Source organism: Oncorhynchus gorbuscha, linkage group LG01 (genome assembly GCF_021184085.1).
Source record: "Oncorhynchus gorbuscha isolate QuinsamMale2020 ecotype Even-year linkage group LG01, OgorEven_v1.0, whole genome shotgun sequence".
In the NCBI taxonomy this organism is placed as follows: domain Eukaryota; kingdom Metazoa; phylum Chordata; class Actinopteri; order Salmoniformes; family Salmonidae; genus Oncorhynchus; species Oncorhynchus gorbuscha.
In genome coordinates, this window is record NC_060173.1 from 98,378,945 (window position 1) to 98,398,764 (window position 19,820).

Sequence of the window (19,820 nt, forward strand, 5' to 3'; positions counted from 1 at the left end):
TTCTTAAAATAAAGTGGTCATCCTAACTGACCTAAAACATGGAATTTTTACTAGGATTAAATGTCAGGAATTGTGAAAAACTGAGTTTAAATGTATTTTGCTAAGGTGTGTGTAAACTTCTGACGTCTACTGTAGAAATGACACGGTCTGTATTCAACTCCAGAGCCGTAAACATAGGTGGCCAAAAGTGTTTTTTCCCCTTTATTTTACGAGGTTAGTGCCTTTGATGTCAGATGAGAGGTGTCTCTGAAGGGGAGCTGACTAGCACTCTCCTACGTCCACAGAGAACTCTATAGAAACTCTATAGAAATGACAAGGATTGGACGGTTGTACTTTCTCTTCAAGAGACGTTAACAGACGAGGTGGTGGTGATGCATGCTGAGTTTGGTTTGCAGCATTTGACTCAGAACCAAGGGTATGTCCCAAATGGCACTCTTTTCCCTATGTAGTGCCTAGTCAAAAGTAGTGCATTGCGTAGGGAATAAGGTGTTATTTGGGACGTACACATGGCTTGGTCATCCCTCTCAGCCATTTTGTTGTTTGCTTTCACTGCTTGGTTTGACGGAGATCCTATTTAATTATTATTTGGGGAAATTAATATTAATGTGAACCTTTCCATGTCTACAGTGCCCCGTGCCTGACGAGAGTGACAAATACATGTATTTTTGTTGGGTGTTTGGGGTGACTATTATGAAACAGACTTAGCTACTTTGGGCTGCAGGTAGCCAGGCGGTTAGAGCATTGGGGTTCGGTAACCGAAAGGTTGTTGGTTCAGATACCTGAGCTGTCCAGGTGAAAAATCCGTTGATAGGCATTTAACCCTAATTTGCTCTAGGGATGTTGTACTTCTATGACTGAACCTGTAAAACAACACATTTCACTGTATCTATCTGGTGTATGTGACAATTTTGTTTACTTTCCCATGCCAATCTGTGTGTGTGTGTGTGTGTGTGTGTGTGTGTGTGTGTGTGTGTGTGTGTGTGTGTGTGTGTGTGTGTGTGTGTGTGTGTGTGTGTGTGTGTGTGTGTGTGTGTGTGTGTGTGTGTGTGTGTGTGTGTGAGAGAGTGGCCATGCGAGGGGGTTGTTACAGCAGGACGGACACAGGCCACCTGACAACTAACCCCCATCAACCTCCCAGGGGCCACAGACCTTGTCACACACAAACATTCTCTCATGCAAGACATCAACAACCCCTCCTCTAAACCATCACTCACTGTCACTCACTCCATCACTCTGTCCTTTCAGCCTGGGAAGATAAGGAGGTCGGGTCTGTTCGGCTCCGACTGTCCATCAATCAGGAGTCATCTCACAGCATGTACATCATTCCAGAATCAGCCACACTGTTAAATAACTCCATGGCCATATGGAAAAAACTTGGAAAAACTTAGATTATTCATCAAATTTTAGACAATATGTCCCTGTCTCTTGAAAACTATGAACTGTTGTTTACCAAGCTTTGATTTAGAGAGACTGTACATTTGCCTTATCTGTTTAAGTCTCTTTTTTAAAGTGATGCAATTTAAGCTACACAATGTTGAAGTAAAGCCAGTCTGGAAAGACTATCTTCATCCACTGCCTACAGTTGGAGCATTTTTTTTGTTGCACTAGTCTGTATAGAGTAACTCAACTCAACATTTCCACAGCCAGCCAGGCACTAAACTGTCATGATGAGTGTATTTAAACAAGGAGCCAAAAACCTGGGCTTAGCACTGAGCACTCTTTCATGAAATTGAGTGAGCTGCTAATTCACATGAAATCATCTGTTTTAAAGAGGAAATCGCTCTCTCTGTCTGCACGTCACACACAAAGCATAAAGAAAACAACAAAAGGTCAAAGCAGAGAATTTGGCCCTCAGTCAAATATGTAGAATATGAAAATCCTTAGGCCACTCCTGGTGAGAATATGGAGGCAGAGATTACAGCAGTAGGAAACAGAACACACACACACACACACACACACACACACACACACACACACACACACACACACACACACACACACACACACACACACACACACACACACACACACACACACACACACACACACACACACACACACACACCCCACAGTAGCAGCAACATCAGCCCTCTGTGCTGGGGCCACACACACCCTCAATAAAGAGCAATTACAGGGAAAAGTGTTCACAGGCAGCTCACGCTGAAACTTTTTCATCCTACAGTACAGCTGGGGGGGGGTTGATGTCGTGAACACGTGTGTGTGTGTGTGTGTGTGTGTGTGTGTGTGTGTGTGTGTGTGTGTGTGTGTGTGTGTGTGTGTGTGTGTGTGTGTGTGTGTGTGTGCGTGTGCGTGTGCGTGTGTGTCAGATGATGGAATGTAATAGTGGATTCATAAAGTCTTCTTCTTAGGACAGGCTTTGCAGACATTAGAGGAATCCACTATTTCTGTCTGGTGTATTTGGGTATAGAATTTGAGAAAAGCGGGCTCTCTGAACCCTGCTAAAAGCAGAGTCTGTATGAATAAAGGGCTCCTGTGAAATGCTGACTCCTTTTGTTGACCGTCGAAACACAGCTGTCTTCCTTATATTTGATCAGAGTGGGTGTCCTTCTGTCATTCTTAGTTTGGAGTGAGGTTGGATTGGAATTGGATGATGTAACGAGCACACAACAGTTGAGCCGTACTACAGCTACATTTTTAAACACAGCAGGGGTGTCTGTTGCACTGAAACTTTAATGAGCCGTGCCATTATTTGGGGTGGACTGAGCCGGACATATGTAATTACAGCTTACAGCTGGAGGACTGGAGACAGGCTCTGGTGTTGGATGTGTGGAGACACACACACACACACACACACGCACGCACGCACGCACGCACGCACGCACGCACGCACGCACGCACGCACACACACACACACACACACACACACACACACACACACACACACACACACACACACACACACACACACACACACACACACACACACACACACACAGTCTCTGGTGTGGAGGGACTGATGATGTCTATTCTACAGTTTCTTTCTGTCTCACAGTGTCAACTTACTGGGCAAACTAACTATGTCAACTAACTGGGTCAACTAACTGGGTCACCTAACTAGGTCAACTAACTAGGTCATCTAACCGGGTCAACTAACTGGGTCAACTAACCAGGTCAACTAACTAGGTCAACTAACTAGGTCAACTAACTGGGTCAACTAACTAGGTCAACTAACTAGGTCATCTAGCCGGGTCAACTAACTGGGTCAACTAACTAGGTCAACTAACTGGGTCAACTAACTAGGTCATCTAACCGGGTCAACTAACTGGGTCAACTAAAGCATCATTCCACAACAGGACTTCATGGCTTTATACTGAGGGGTCTCCTCTCACTCATCATCACAACAGCCTGATGATAACCTAATGACAGGATGTAGCAGTGGGCTTGTTGCAGAAATTGCAGTGGAACTTTTATCCTAGTTCCCTCACTCCCCAAACCAACCCCTCGCCCCTACGGCCAAGGCACTTTGATAGGATTGGATAGGTGTAAACAATTGCCCTCTGATGGGACAGATGGGATGGAGAAAGGCGTTAATTTGGGATTCAGGGTCAGTGTGATGCAAACCTTAAGCAAACATTCCACTAGATGGCAGTATTGACATCTTCAAAAAATATATTTATCTCAAAATGTTGGTTTCATGCGATAACAGCAACTGCGGTCAAGTTCATTGTGGGTAACCAAAGAGTATTAACTTCTCCCGTGCAGTTAGTCATAATTATTCAGGGTAATTTAGAACAGAATATGTTTAGCAGCATCTTTTTGGGGGGAAAGTTTGTTATTTACTTTGAGTGAGTAACATGTTGTCTGTTTGAGTCAGGGGCCACATTGCATCCTTTATGTATTCATATTTGACAGGTTGGTCTAACATGATGTTTGTTGGAACGAAGTCATTAGGGAGTTGTTCACGAACGATCCTCACAACATCCCAGCCGTGGGTGATAGTTTAGTATTATGTATACACTGGCAGCTAAAATCTGAATTGCAGTAAGCAACAAGCACACAAATGAACAACAAAACAGAAATTAGTCACAAAGCAAAGCCGAATGTTGGTGATGAAGAGGGGACTGGAAGAACTCAACAGAATCACATTTTGATTATCCAAGCAATTTTTTTTAGTTGAACCATTCTGGAATTAATCTGCTTTAAAATAACATTCAGTGGTTTTGTTTTTCAAAAGGAAGAGTGCTGTGTAATGCCAATGATGATTCAGATTTCACACTCCTGCAGTTTAGGAAAGCTACACTAAAGGCTCCTAAATGAAAATGTAATGGCGTGATGAAACTAGTAAATTATGAACAGGCAGACAGTCTCTCTGATTCTAAAGTGGTGATGTCTCTAACACTGACCCCGTTTCTGCTTCCTTGCTTTGCATATTTGACTGAAGCTCTCTAGGAGAACATACTTCCCGAGTGTGTTTGTTTGTATGTGTGTGCGTGTGTACATGTATGTGTGCTCCCCATCATTACATCTCTCTCTAAACAGATGGTGACACCAACAACACCCCCATATTGTTCAATTCTGTCCAAAACCTTTTTCTTTACTTTTCTCCCTCATAGAAACATCTCCTGTATGAGCAATATAAATTATGCAAATGTAATGATCCAATTTTCCGTATGAGTGCAGCTCTGCACGGACAATTTGGTATTCAAACACAATCAAACGTCTGTCTGTCAACTAACCAGACAGCTACTCAGTGAGACTTCTGATGAGCTGGCTAGGAGTAGGACAACCTCACTTAGTAGATACTAGAACCTGCTCTGTACTCCCAACACCCTTCCATGCCAAGGTTGTGGGTTTAATTCCTGCAGCGATTGCATAGGGCAACCTTCAGATCTACTGTCCCTCAGTGGATAGACCAAACTCTGCTATGGTCCCGTGTGGCTTGGAGTCGTAAGAGTGTTACGTAGCACTTGCAAGAGTGTCACGATGACAACACTGCCAAGGTCGCGGGCTCAATTCCCTGTGGGAATTGATTCCTTATGCATTCACTGTACTGTATCTATTATGTGTTCCCATTGGTTCCTGCCAAGGCAGCTGCTAGTCTTCCTGGGATCAAGCAAAATTAAGGCAGTTATACAATTTTAAAAACATTACAATACATTCACAGATTTCACAACACACTGTGTGCCCTCAGGGCCCTATTCCACCACTACCACATATCTACTGTACAAAATCCATGTGTACATGTGTGTATAGTGTGTATGTAGAAAGATGTCGCCGATAGAGATGGCAGCTTCGCTTCTAGTCCTAAGGAAACTGTGCAGTATTTTGTTTTTTTTAATGTATTATTTCTTACATTGTTAGCCCAGAAAACCTTAAGTGCTATTACATACAGCCTGGAATAACTTTGGATATCAGAGACACACCAATTTACCAGCACAAGCAGGAATACGACTTTCCCAAAGCGATCCTTTGTCTGCACCTCCCAGGACATTTGAACTGATTCCAGAGGCCGACCCAAAACAACGCTGGAGGAGAGGGTGCTGGAGCGGTCTTCTAGTGAGGCTTCGGATGCGCGCACACCACCCACTGCTTCCAAGTATATTACTCGCTAATGTCCAGTCCCTAGTTAACAAAGTCGACGAAATTAGGGCAAGAGTTGCTTTCCAAAGAAATATATGAGGTTGTATTATACTCTGTTTCACGGAAACATGGCTAGCTTGGGACATGCTGTCAGAATCAATGCATCGCGCCAATAGGAATAAACATCCCTCCGGTAAGAAGAAGGACGGGGGTGTATGTTTCATGATTAATGACTGATGGTGTAATTGTAACAACATACAGGAACTCAAGTCCTTTTGTTCACCTGACCTAGAATTCCTCACAATCAAATGCCGACTGTATTATCTCCCAAGAGAACTCTCCTTGGTTATTGGCACAGCCGTGTATATCCCCCCGCAAGTGGATACAAAGACAGCCATCAAGGAACTTCACTGGACTTTATGCAAACTGGAAACCATATATCCTGAGGCTGCATTTATTATAGCTGGGGATTTTAACAAAGCTAATTTGAGAACAAGGCTACCTAAATTCTATCAGCATATAAATTGCAATAACACACTCGACCATTGCTACTCTAACTTCCTCGATGCATTCAAGGCCCTCCCCCACGTACCACTGCATTTAATCATGGCAAGGCAACTGGGAATATAGCTGAATACAAACAGCATAGTTATTCCCTCCGTAAGGGAATCAAACAAGCAAAGTGTCAGTATAGAGACAAAGTGGAGTCGCAATTCAACGGCTCAAACGCGAGACGTATGTGGCAGGATCTACAGACTGTCACGGACTACAAAAATAAAACCAGCCCTGTCGCAGACATCAACGTCTTGCTCCAAGACAAATTAAACAACTTCTTTTACCGCTTTGAGGAGAATACAGTGCCACCGACGTGGCCCGCTACCGAAGACTGTGGGCCCTCCTTCTCCGTGGCCGAAATAAGTAAAACATTTAAACGTGTTAACCCTCGCAAGGCTGCTGGCCCAGACGGCATGCATAGCCGCGTCCTCAGAGCATGCGCAGACCAGCTGGCTGGAGTGTTTATGGACATATTCAATCAATCTCTATCGCAGTCTGCTGGATGGCCACCATTGTTCCTGTTCCCAAGAAAGCTACGGTAAGTGAACTAAATGACTATCGCCACGTAGCACTCACTTCCATCATCATGAAGTACTTTGAGAGACTAGTCAAGGATCATATCACCTCCACCCTACCTGTCACCCTAGACCCACTTAAATTTGCTTACCGCCCCAGTAGATCCACAGATGATGCAATATTCATCACACTTCATTGACTACAGCTCAGCATTCAACACCATAGTACCCTCCAAACTCATCATTAAGCTTGAGTTCCTGGGTCTTGACCCCGCCCTGTGCAACTGGGTCCTGGACTTCCTGACGGTCCGCCCCCAGGTGGTGAAGGTAGGAAACAACATCTCCACTGATCCTCAACACTGGGGCCCCACAATGTTGCGTTCTCAGCCCCCTCCTGTACTCCCTGTTCACCCACGACTGTGTGGCCATGCACACCTCCAACTCAATCATCAAGTTTGCAGACGACACAGCAGTGGTAGGCTTACCAACAATGACGAGACAGCCTACAGGGAGGAGGTGAGGGCCCTCTGAGTGTGGTGTCAGGAAAACAACCTCTCATTCAATGTCAGCAAAATAAAAGAGATGATCGTGGACTTCAGGAAACAGCAGAGGGAGCATCCCCCCCTATTCACATTGACGAGACAGCAGTGGAGAAGGTGGAAAGTTTTAAGTTCCTCGGTGTACACATCGCCGACAAACTGAAATGGTCCAACCACACAGACAGTGTGGTGAAGAAGGCGCAATAGCGCCTCTTCAACCTCAGGAGACTGGAAAAATGTGGCTTGTCATCGAAAATCCTCATTAACATTTACATTTACATTTAAGTCATTTAGCAGACGCTCTTATCCAGAGCGACTTACAAATTGGTGCATTCACCTTATGACATCCAGTGGAACAGTCACTTTACAATAGTGCATCTAAATCTTAAAGGGGGGGGGTGAGAAGGATTACTTTATCCTATCCTAGGTATTCCTTAAAGAGGTGGGGTTTCAGGTGTCTCCGGAAGGTGGTGATTGACTCCGCTGTCCTGGCGTTGTGAGGGAGTTTGTTCCAACATTGGGGGGGCCAGAGCAGCGAACAGTTTTGACTGGGCTGAGCGGGAACTGTACATCCTCAGTGGTAGGGAGGCGAGCAGGCCAGAGGTGGATGAACGCAGTGCCCTTGTTTGGGTGTAGGGCCTGATCAGAGCCTGGAGGTACTGAGGTGCCGTTCCCCTCACAGCTCCGTAGGCAAGCACCATGGTCTTGTAGCGGATGCGAGCTTCAACTGGAAGCCAGTGGAGAGAGCGGAGGAGCGGGGTGACGTGAGAGAACTTGGGAAGGTTGAACACCAGACGAGCTGCGGCGTTCTGGATGAGTTGTAGGGGTTTAATGGCACAGGCAGGGAGCCCAGCCAACAGCGAGTTGCAGTAATCCAGACGGGAGATGACAAGTGCCTGGATTAGGACCTGCGCCGCTTCCTGTGTGAGGCAGCGTCGTACTCTGCGGATGTTGTAGAGCATGAACCTACAGGAACGGGCCACCGCCTTGATGTTAGTAACGTTTACAGGCAGACAATCAAGAGCATCTTGTCGGGTTGTATCACTGCCTGGTACGGGAACTGCATCGCCCACACCCTCCGAGGGTGGTGCGGTCTGCACAATGCATCACCGTGAGCAAACTACCTGCCCTCCAGGACACCAACAACACCCGATGTCACAGGAAGGCAAAAAATATCATCAAGGACAGTACACACCCGAGCCACTGCCTGTTCACCCCGCTTCCATCCAGAAAGCAATGTCAGTACAGGTGCTTCAAAGCTGTGACAAAGAGATAGAAGCTGTTTTTCAATCTCAAGGCCTTCAGATTGTTAAACAGCTATCACTAGCACAGAGAGGAGGTTGCCTGCCTACAGACTTGATATCATTGGCAACTTTAATAAATGGAACACTAGTCACTTTAATAATGCCACTTTAATAATGTCACTTTAATAATGTCACTTTAATAATGCCACTTTAAGAATGTTTACATATTTTGGATTACTTATCTCTTATACTGTATCCTTCAATATCTCTTCTTTGCGATCTATTGCATCTTAGCCGCTCTGTCACTGCCCCTCCATATATTTTAGATGTATATATTCTTATCCCATTCCTTTACTAGATTGTGTGTATTAGGTTGTGTTGTGGAATTGTTAGATATTACCTGTTAGATACTGCTGCACTGTCGGATCTAGAAGCATAAGCGTTTCGCTACACTCGCAATAACATCCGCTAACCATGTGTATGTGACCAATAAAATTGGATTTTGATTTGATTTGATGTAATCGTGTGTGTGTATGTATGTGTCGGTGCCTGTTTGTGTTGCTTCACAGTCCCTGCTGTTCCATAAGGTGTATTTTTATCTGGTTTTTAAATCTAATTTGTCTTCTTGCATCAGTTACTTGATGTGGAATAGACTTCCATATAGTCATGGCTTTATGTAGTACTGTTCGCCTCCCATAGTGTGTTCTGGACTTGGGGACTGTAAAGAGAACTCTTGTAGCTTGTGGAGTATGCATGGGTGTCCGAGTGATGCATTTAACATGCCGATACCTCTCATAAATAGTAGTGATGAAGTCAATCCCTCATCCACTTTGAGCCAGGAGAGATTGACATGAATATTGTTAATGTTAGCTCTCTGTATACATCCAAGGGCCAGCCATGCTGCCCTGTTCTGAACCAATTGCAATTTTCCTAAGTCCCTCTTTGTGGCACCTGACCACACGACTGAACAGTAGACCAGGTATGACAAAACTAGGGCCCGTAGGACCTGCCTTGTTGATAGCGCTGTTAAGAAGGTAGAGCAGCGCTTTATTATGGACATTTTAGCTACTGTTGTACCAATATATTTTGACCATGACAGTTTACAATCCAGGGTTAAACCAAGCAGTTTAGTATCTCAACTTGCTCAATTTCCACATTATTTATTATAAGATTTACTTGAGGTTTAGGGTTTAGTGAATGATTTGCCCCAAATGCAGTTCTTTTAGTTTTAGAAATATTTAGGGCTAATTTATTCCTTGCCACCCACTCTGAAATTAACTGCAGCTCTTTGTTAAGTGTTGCAGTCATTTCAGTCGCTGTGCTAGCTGACGTGTATAGTGTTGAGTCATTTGCATACATAGACACACTTGCTTTACTCAAAGCCAGTGGCATGACGTTAATAAAGATTGAAAAAAGTATGGGGCCTGATAGCTTCCCTAGGAATTACTGATTCTACCTGGATTATGTTGGAGAGGCTTCCATTAAAGAACACCCTCTGTGTTCTGTTAGACAGGTAACTCTTTATCCACAATATATCAGGAAGTGTAAAGCCATAACATCCATTTTTCCAGCAGCAGACTACTGTAAGTCACTTTGGATAAAAGTGTCCTCTTAGTGGCATATCCGTCCTCTCCTTCTCTTCACCCAGCATGCTGTCATGAGCCTGACTAGAAGTAGGACAACCTTCAGGGCCATGTCTGTCTGTGGATACTAAATGCAAAACCCTACTATGTCCTGTTTTTCCACCTAGCTACTAGCAGACTGTCAAGAGTCGCAGTCACGATCAAAGCACCAGTCAGCCTATAACCAGATATAACAAGATTAGCCTACTAAGTCATGTAGGAGAGTAATGCAATCTGCTGGCAGACTAGCTACACATGCTAAGGACATGACCAGGTCAGGTCAGGCATGTTTACACAAGGGCAGCAGTTAAGGCAGGTCAGAGTAGGTCAGGATAGTACTACTACACTCATAGAAAAAAAAGAAGAACCCTTTTTGGTTCCAGGTAATAACACTTTTGGTTCCTGGTAGATTCTATATAGAACCCTTTCCACAGAGGGTTCTACCTGAAACCAAACAGGGTCCTACCTGGAACCAAAAAGGATTCTCCTATGGAGGCAGCCAAAGAACCCTTCTGGAACCATTTCTCTTAAGAGTGTAGCAGCAGACCACCCTGCATCCCACTGCTGGCTTGCTTCTGAAGCTAAGCAGGGTTGGTCCCTGGATGGGAGACCAGATGCTGCTGGAAGTGGTGTTGGAGGGCCAGTAGGAGGCACCTTTTATCCCAATACCCCAGGGCAGTGTTTGGGGACATTTCCCTGTGTAGTGTGCTGTCTTTCGGATGGGACGTTAAACTGGTGTCCTGGCTCTCTGTGGCATTTATTGAAAGAGTAGGGGTGTTAACCCTGGTGTCCTGACTAAATTCCTAATTTGATCCTCATACCATCATGGTCACCTAATCATCCCAGCAGCAACACACACTAAGGTCAGGGTAGTGTAGGGCAAGGCAAACCTCCAGTTACTGGCCAACCTCGTGGCTACTGTGTCTGGCAATAAGCACATGCCAGGACAGGATGGCTAGTAATCCTGTCAGGGCTGTTAGGGTCAAGTGAATTGTCTACACATAATATAATAATATAATAATATATGCCATTTAGCAGACGCTTTTATCCAAAGCGACTTACAGTCATGTGTGCATACATTCTACGTATGGGTGGTCCCGGGGACATCATGGGTGAATGACTCTGACAGGGTCCCCAGACCAGAATGAGGTCATCTACCATGTTTGCAGGGTGGCTTTCTGTCAGTCTATTTGTTTTTTTAGGACAGCCAGTATGTGTAGGATGAGAAAGCGCATGCAGCCTCAATTAGCCTAGTTATCTAGCTCAACTAGCTTCACCCGGTTTGATGCCGTCGTGACAGGTACCTTGTAATCATATTGGGGATTGCTTTCCTCCTTTGGGTAAGGATCGGACCAGGTCTTTATCCGACCGGGTCTAGTTGTCATCGAGTCCTTTCGGAATGGGTTATTTAGGCATATCGGGTGTGGATGGGAAAGCTCCAGGTCCACCGTGTAGTACGCCTCTACAGTACGCCTAATACCTTACCATGGCTTGCTTCAGCAGACTGGCATTTCAGACTGTTTAGAATGTAAGTCTTAGATTAGTAGATGCTCACTGACTGAAGAGTGCCCTGAACTGGTAGAGGCTTTCTGGGAATTCAGTTTTATATGTCCTTGGATTAAATAACCATTTGAATAAAAGCTTTTTCTGTTTTGTTTGATGTTCGGAAAACAAATATGTTGAATTTCTCTCTCCTCACCGAGGTAGACAAAGGCTTATGTCTTCATGTGTGTACTCATCACTGCTCAAGGCCAAGGCTCCCTCCAGAAGTGCTTCACATTAGGCACAGTGCATATATTCCCATTTACACAGCATGACAAACCACAGACCTGCCATATATTAACATTACAAACATTTTGTAGTAGGATATTAAGGCAACATTTTGTTGATATACTAATACCTTGGCATTGAAAAACCTTCCTCATTAAGCTGCTTAGGCTTGGCCTCCACTGTAGTGCCTGCTGCTGTCACTTCCTGTCTGGGCTCAGCTCGGGCAACGGGGCTGGCTGGCTGTTTCTGGCTGGCTGTTTTTCTCAGGCGGCTGGCTGGGCTGGCTGTTTATCTTGGAAAGCAGGACTGGCAGGCTGTTTTGGGGCAGCAGGGTCGGCTGACTGTAAGTTGAACTCTAAGTCAATGAAAAGTCATTATTACTTCAAATGTGTAGGTGGTACTGACTCAAAACTAAATGAGAAGTCATAGCTATTTTTTAAGTTATGATAACAAATTACCTTTTTACCCTGCATGCTCTACTGCAGGTAGATCTTTTTGAATTGTTTTTAATACCTGTGTTTTTGCTTGTACATTCAGTGATTGAACAATCTTATGCTACACAAAGATGAATAACATATTGTTTTCTTAACTAATCCAATCATTTAGTTAGATTTATTGCACCCATTACTAAAATAGTTGTTCTAGTTTAAATGGCTTAGGTATTCTCCTCACACTGTTCCTAACCCTGGCAGTCATTATGCAAACCAGCATAATATGACTTGAAGGTAGGGTTACAAAATTATGGTAGATGTCCTAGGTTTCCAGAAATCCTGGTTGGAAGATTCCTTGAAATCTTCCAACCAGGATTATTTTTCTGGACAGTTAGCAGAAATGCGCAACCCCACTTGCAGACCTGATGTGGCCTGTAAACCATGAGTTTCAGGCCGCTGTGTTAGGGTAAAGCTAGACCTCAAATTAAAGCCTTATGAGATATACAATGTATTGTCATAAAGAGGTTAATGATAATATTTGCCTCAGAACTTCCCTGGTTGAAGGCCACACGATAGAAAATGAATGAATTCAACAATGATGCCGATGTCACTAACAAATACAGTCATGGGCAGTAACACTACAATTCACTCGAAAAGGCAAGGAACACTGGGAAATTATAGTGGGTGTATAAAAAAGATTCTTCAAGCTGATACAACTCAAATCTGGAACTCCTACGGGGTCATAGTGACTATCGGTTTCAGTAATGACTACAAAATCACTTTAGGTAACTGTACTCAAATATCACAGGAGGTTGGTGACACCTTAATTGGGGAGGACAGGCTCGTGGTAATGGCTGGAGCGGAATCAGTGGAATGGTATCAAGTACATCAAACACATAGTTTGATGCCATTCCATTTGAGCCGTTCCAGCCATTATTATGAGTAGTCTTCCCCTCAGCAGCCTCCACTGTCAGATATACACTACGTGACCAGCAGTGTGTGGACACCTGCTCGTTGAACATTTCATTCCAAAATCATGGGCATGAATATTGAGTTGGTCCCCCCTTCTCTGCCATAACAGCCTCCACTCTTCTGGGAAGGCTTTCCACTAGATGTTTTTTGTTTTTGTTTTTTGGAAGGAACGTTGCTGCGGGGTCTTGCTTCCATTCAGCCACAAGCATTAGTGAGGTCAGGGCTCTGTGCAGGCCAGTCAAGATTTTCCAGGCCGATCTCGGCAAACCATTTCTGTATGGACCTCACTTTATGAACTGGGGCATTGTCATGCTGAAACAGGAAAGGCCTTACCCAAATGGTTGTCACAAAGTTGGAAGCACAGAATCATCTAGAATGTCATTGTATGCTGTAGTGTTAAGATATCCCCTTCACTGGAACTAAGGGGCCTGACTCGAACCATGAAAAACAGCCCCAGACCATTATTCCTCCTCCAGCAAACTTTACATTATGCATTCGGCATCTGCCAAACCTGGCATCCGACAGACCCAGATCCGTCAGATAGTGAAGCGTGATCCATCACTCCAGAGAACGCGTTTCCACTGCTCCAGAGTCCAATGGTGGGTAGCTTTACACCACTCCAGCCAACGCTTGGTATTGTGCATGGTGAGCTTGTGTGCGGCTGCTCAGCAATAGTAACACATTTCAAGCTCCTGACGAACAGTTCTTGTGCTGATGTTGCTTCCAGAGGCAGTTTGGATCACCGTACTGAGTGTTGCAACTGAGGACAGATGATTTTTACGCTCTACGTGCTTCAGCCGTTGTTGCTCCTAGACCGTTTCCTCTTCACAATAATATCACTTACAGTTGGCCAGGGCAGCTCTAGCCAGGCAGGAATTTGACAAATGGATTTGTTGGAATGGTGGCATCCTATGACGGTGCCACATTGAAAGTCAGTGAGCTGTTATATACGGGTCATTCTACTGCCAGTGTTTGTCTATGGAGATTGCATGGCGGTGTGCTCAATTTTATACACCTGTCAGCAACGGGTGTGGCTGAAATAGCCGAATCCACTAATTTGAAGGGGTGTCCACATACTTGTGTATGAAGTGCAATGGGTTTCCTCAAAGGTTTTGAGTAATAACACACATTGGGGGTCACAGTGTGGCCATGGCACACTGAACTGCACCTGGGCTTGGCTCTCTCTCTCCCCACATTTCATGTATCCTACCCAGACACTCCTCCTTACCCAGTCAGCCTGTGGCTGTGCCCCTTAGTTCCCATCTCCATTCCACCGTCTGTCTATTCATCCATCAATTCATCCATCCATTTATCTGTATATCTTGACATGATTACACAAAACAAACAAACCAACAAACACGAATGTGTTACAGCTGCGTTTCATTCAGTCGTGTACTAGTCTTGTGGTGCTATCCCAGACATCACACTGTATTCTCATTGACGATTCAGAGGCGTGACTTAGTAGAGCTGGCGTTGAGCCGAGTAGTGTGCTAGTCAGTCTCCTAGAATGTTGTTGAGCAGCTGTCACCTCCTGAAACAGTAATGTATATGAATTTTGTTTGAATAGCTCTTTTGAGATGATCGCTTTTGACAAAGATATTGTAGCCTATTGACAATTCTTTACGGAAGGATATTACAGCACGTAACACGTTGGCCACTTCTGAATAGTCCACCATGTTAGAAGACACTTCACCAACAAGCTGTTAGCTCAGCTGCTAGAACAAAGATGGGATGTCCTTATCTCCCTGCAGAGAGAAAGAATGGAGAGTAAATCATGTTGAAAGCTTCATGCCTTTTCTTTTACTCTTGTTTATAGTCATACTTAGTTTCCTTTCAACTCACCTGTTTATAATCATACTTAGTTTCCTTTCAACTCACCTGTTTATAGTCATACTTAGTTTCCTTTCAACTCACCTGTTTATAGTCATACTTAGTTTCCTTTCAACTCACCTGTTTATAGTCATACTTAGTTTCCTTTCAACTCACCTGTTTATAGTCATACTTAGTTTCCTTTCAACTCACCTGTTTATAGTCATACTTAGTTTCCTTTCAACTCACCTGCGCTGCCTTTTTCAAAATGCATCACATTACTGCGCTGACATTAACAGATTTATTTCAAATGTATATTTGAATATGTGCTATTTAGGACACATGCATTAAACTAAATCTGATGACAGCTTGTACTATGTTCCTGAAAAGCCTCTTAAATGTCATGTCAAATAAATGCTTTATGAGCAGGTGCCTGCCAGACATACACATAGACCTTGAGAATGGTGAGTGGATGAAACCATGATATCGTGCTTTAACATTAGGAGTAGGCCTGTCCTGTCTATCAGGGTCTAGTATTCAGTTACATACTTCTGTCTGGCAGCTGATGGCACCAGTGACACACACACTAGCAGTTAGAATGTTGGGGCAGTAACCGAAAGGTCACTAGTTCAAATCCTAGAGTTAACAAGGTGAAATATCTGCTGATGTGTCCTTGAGCAAGGCACTTAATCCTAATTGCTCCAGGGTCGCTGTTACGTACACCTCTTGGAGGGAACGTAACACCCCGCTACATCACAACTTCCCGGAGAGTGAAAAAAGTATGTGATCGTAGTTGCGGGGAAGGACAACAGAGGCAGAGAAAAATACCATTTACAGGGAATTTATTATTCCTAACACACGGTAATGTGGGGAAAAGGGGCTGGATGGAACCAAAGCAAAGAACGTAAAAGTTAAGGAGTCCCCTCTCTTAACTTCCTACTTCTAACCTAACCTTTAGCACCACCTGGCGCACTGACCAAAATACAGGGGGTGGTCCGCCCAGGTCTTAACTAGTGTGCAGATTAGTAGACAGATTAAATACTACGGGTTATGCATGCACGCAGGCCTCTTGCCTAAACACTCCCAAGGTGCGTTTCCCTTCCCCCCCGGGAACATATGAAACACAGAATAATTTCCCAATACTCTTAAGCGTGAAATTTCAATAACCAAAAACACTAGGTCCTATTGGCATACACATATCTCTGAAGGAGCGGCTACAAAATATTATCAACAAAACTTCACTAACCAACAACCAACATCGGACATAAAAAGAAGCTCTCCTCCCTGGGGGAGGAACACTGGCTTTTATCAAGCTGGAGAAGGAGTTGGTAATTGAAGAGACAGCTGTTTCCCCTGATGAGAGGGAGGGGTCAGAGCTCCAATCAACGATGGGGCCGACCAATCAGCTGCTTTAGGAATCCAGGAAGCCATTTCTTGAAATACACACACATACAAACCCACAACACAGAAACTGGGGAACGTAACAGTCACCGTTGATAATGGCAAACCCTGGCCGTGACCCCACCCTCCGAGGGTGTTTCAGGGGGAGTTGGGTTATGGAATTTTTTTTTATCACTTTATTCACTCTAGCCTCTAGCCTAACTAGTAGGAAGGATTCACTCTAGCCTCTAGCCTAACTAGTAGGAAGGATTCACTCTAGCCTCTAGCCTAACTAGTAGGAAGGATTCACTCTAGCCTCTAGCCTAACTAGTAGGAAGGATTCACTCTAGCCTCTAGCCTAACAAGTAGGAAGGATTCACTCTAGCCTCTAGCCTAACTAGTAGACAGGATTCACTCTAGCCTCTAGCCTAACTAGTAGGAAAGATTCACTCTAGCCTCTAGCCTAACTAGTAGGAAGGATTCCCTCTAGCCTCTAGCCTAACTAGTAGGAAGGATTCACTCTAGCCTCTAGCCTAACTAGTAGGAAGGATTCATTTCAGCCTCGAGCCTAACTAGTAGGAAGGATTCACTTCAGTCTCTAGCCTAATTAGTAGGAAGGATTCATTTCAGCCTCGAGCCTAACTAGTAGGAAGGATTCACTTCAACCTCTAGCCTAACTAGTAGGAAGGATTCACTTCAGCCTCTAGCCTAACTAGTAGGAAGGATTCACGTCAGCCTCTAGCCTAACTAGTAGGAAGGATTCACGTCAGCCTCTAGCCTAACTAGTAGGAAGGATTCACTCTAGCCTCTAGCCTAACTAGTAGGAAGGATTCACGTCAGCCTCTAGCCTAACTAGTAGGAAGGATTCACTCTAGCCTCTAGCCTAACTAGTAGGAAGGATTCACGTCAGCCTCAAGCCTAACTAGTAGGAAGGATTCACTCTAGCCTCTAGCCTAACTAGTAGGAAGGATTCACGTCAGCCTCTAGCCTAACTAGTAGGAAGGATTCACGTCAGCCTCTAGCCTAACTAGTAGGAAGGATTCACGTCAGCCTCTAGCCTAACTAGTAGGAAGGATTCACGTCAGCCTCTAGCCTAACTAGTAGGAAGGATTCACTCCTTTGGTTATTTCACTCTGTGTTTCATGGTTGTGTGACATTTCATTTTTTACAACTCATCCATTTAGTCTGGTCTCACCTGTTTAGAAGGTGGACCAGAAATGGAACGCATTATTGTCAGCGGCTGGTTGATGGTCTGACAGCATTGGGTTGTGTGGGGAAAAGCCGCAGAGCCATTTATCAAAATACATTAGTCTGGTTTGGTTTAGCTGGGTCTGAGTGTGAGAGGGAAGAGAAAGACAGAGAAAGAGAGAAAGAGACAGACACAGACATGGAGACAGATAGAGCGAGAGTAGAGAGAGAGAAGACACAGAGGGAGAAAGAAAAGAGAGAGAGAGAAAATAAATAAGAGAGGGAGGAAACGATAGAAAGAGAATGAGTGAATCAGAAAAGGAGGAAAACAAGATGTTTTCTTTCCATCCCTCCTCTTCACCTCGTGGTCGCTTCATTACAACAAACATCAAGAACTGCAAGTGAAATCACTCACTGGTGCTCGTCTGATTTTCTTCTCTCCTCCTCATCCTCCTCATCCTCCTCCTCCTCACAAATGGGTGCTGCTTGCGTCTGCCTGTCTGCTGCTCTAGCTTGCATGCTGTCGGAGTGTGGGGGCTTTCCATTGAGAGGGGGAACGAGGCAGCGGCTGAGGATCTGTGAAGGTGCAGTATTGATCCTAAAGTCTATTGTCACATAGAGGATAAGAGGCTGAGGCGCACAACCAGCACTAGCACTCTGCACACAGAGCTGCACGTTCTCTATCCTAGATTCTCTCTCTCCTGGATTCTCTCTCTCCTGGATTCTCTCTCTCTCTCTCTCTCCTGGATTCTCTCTCTCTCTCTCCCCTGGATTCTCTCTCTCCTGGACTCTCTCTCTCCTGGACTCTCTCTCTCTCTCGATTCTTTAGTTTCTTTTTTTTATTATCTCTATCAAAGAAGAGAACAAAATCTGGCTGCAAAGAGAAGAGATTGTTGTTAGTGAAAATGTGGACCAGCTTCTTTAGCAGAGGTAAGGGACTTTACTATCCATTATCTGTGGGTAATTACTATATGTGTACAGTTTTTTAGATTATTACTAGCAGTTTTTATCTCTGGCTCTCCTGCTGTCACTGATCATGTTTTTACAAATCTGTTGACTATTCATGTGATTGTGGTTTGTGTTTTGAGCTTATGTATTATAATGATAAATACGTGACATCTTACATGCATGGTATGATGCGTGTCGATCTTTGTTGAACCCAGAGATTTACTCAGACACTTCCTTGTTTGGATTTTAACTGTCCACGTGTATTACTTCTTGTTCACCTTCTTGACACCAAAAGTTGCTAAAGAAGAATAACGAGGATGAAATATTCCATCCATTCTTATCGCGCTCTTTTGGACTGGTAGGTTAATGATGCCTTACAGTTTAGTCTGTCTGGGACAAGGAGAAGATGTGATAGGATGTGTCCCAGGTTTTCATAACACAGAGAGAGGGAGAGACAGAGAGGGAGAGAGAGAGTGAGACACAGATAGAGACACGGAGAGAGAGCGAGACAGAGAGAGACAGAGAGAGAGGGAGAGAGAGACACAGAGAGAGAGATACACAGAGAGAGAGACACACAGAGGGAGAGAGAGAGAGAGAGAGAGAGAGAGAGAGAGAGAGAGAGAGAGAGAGAGAGAGAGAGAGAGAGAGAGAGAGAGGGAGAGAGAGACACACAGAGAGACACAGAGAGAGAGACAGAGAGAGAGAGAGAGAGAGAGAGAGAGAGAGAGAGAGAGAGAGAGAGAGAGAGAGAGAGAGAGAGAGAGACAGACAGACAGACAGACAGACAGACAGACAGACAGACAGACAGACAGACAGACAGACAGACAGACAGACAGACAGACAGACAGACAGACAGACAGACAGACAGACAGACAGACAGACAGACAGACAGACAGACAGACAGACAGACAGACAGACAGACAGACAGACAGACAGACAGACAGACAGACAGAAAGAGAGACACACAGAGAGAGAGAGAGAGAGAGACAGAGAGAGAAAGAGAGACACAAAGAGACAGAGAGAGAGCCCATAGGGGACGCAGAGTAGACCCGCTGTGTGTATGTGTGTGTGGGTGCATTTGTTTTTGCATGTGTGTGTGTGTCCACGAGGGACAGAGCAGACTTTGTGCTGAGCCTGGGTTAATGTGAGAGGCTATGATGTGTGACGAGCACTCATCGTCCACACACACACACACACACACACACACACACACACACACACACACACACACACACACACACACACACACACACACACACACACACACACACACACACACACACACACACACACACACGAGTGAACA

The 19,820-nt window shown here is 44.6% G+C and overlaps 1 protein-coding gene across 2 annotated transcripts in view; it reads left to right on the forward strand.

The window, feature by feature from the left end:
• Positions 1 to 19,820, forward strand: part of LOC124047014 (zinc finger protein 385B-like) — a 188,228-nt gene that overhangs the window by 48,806 nt on the left and 119,602 nt on the right. Inside the window, exon 1 of one of the 2 annotated variants that reach the window (XM_046367768.1) lies at positions 18,105 to 18,150. The exons of the other annotated variant lie outside the window; for it this stretch is intronic. The gene's annotated coding sequence lies outside the window, so the exon portion shown is untranslated. Of the gene's footprint in view, positions 1 to 18,104; positions 18,151 to 19,820 lie in introns of those variants that run through there. 2 annotated transcript variants of the gene reach the window in all.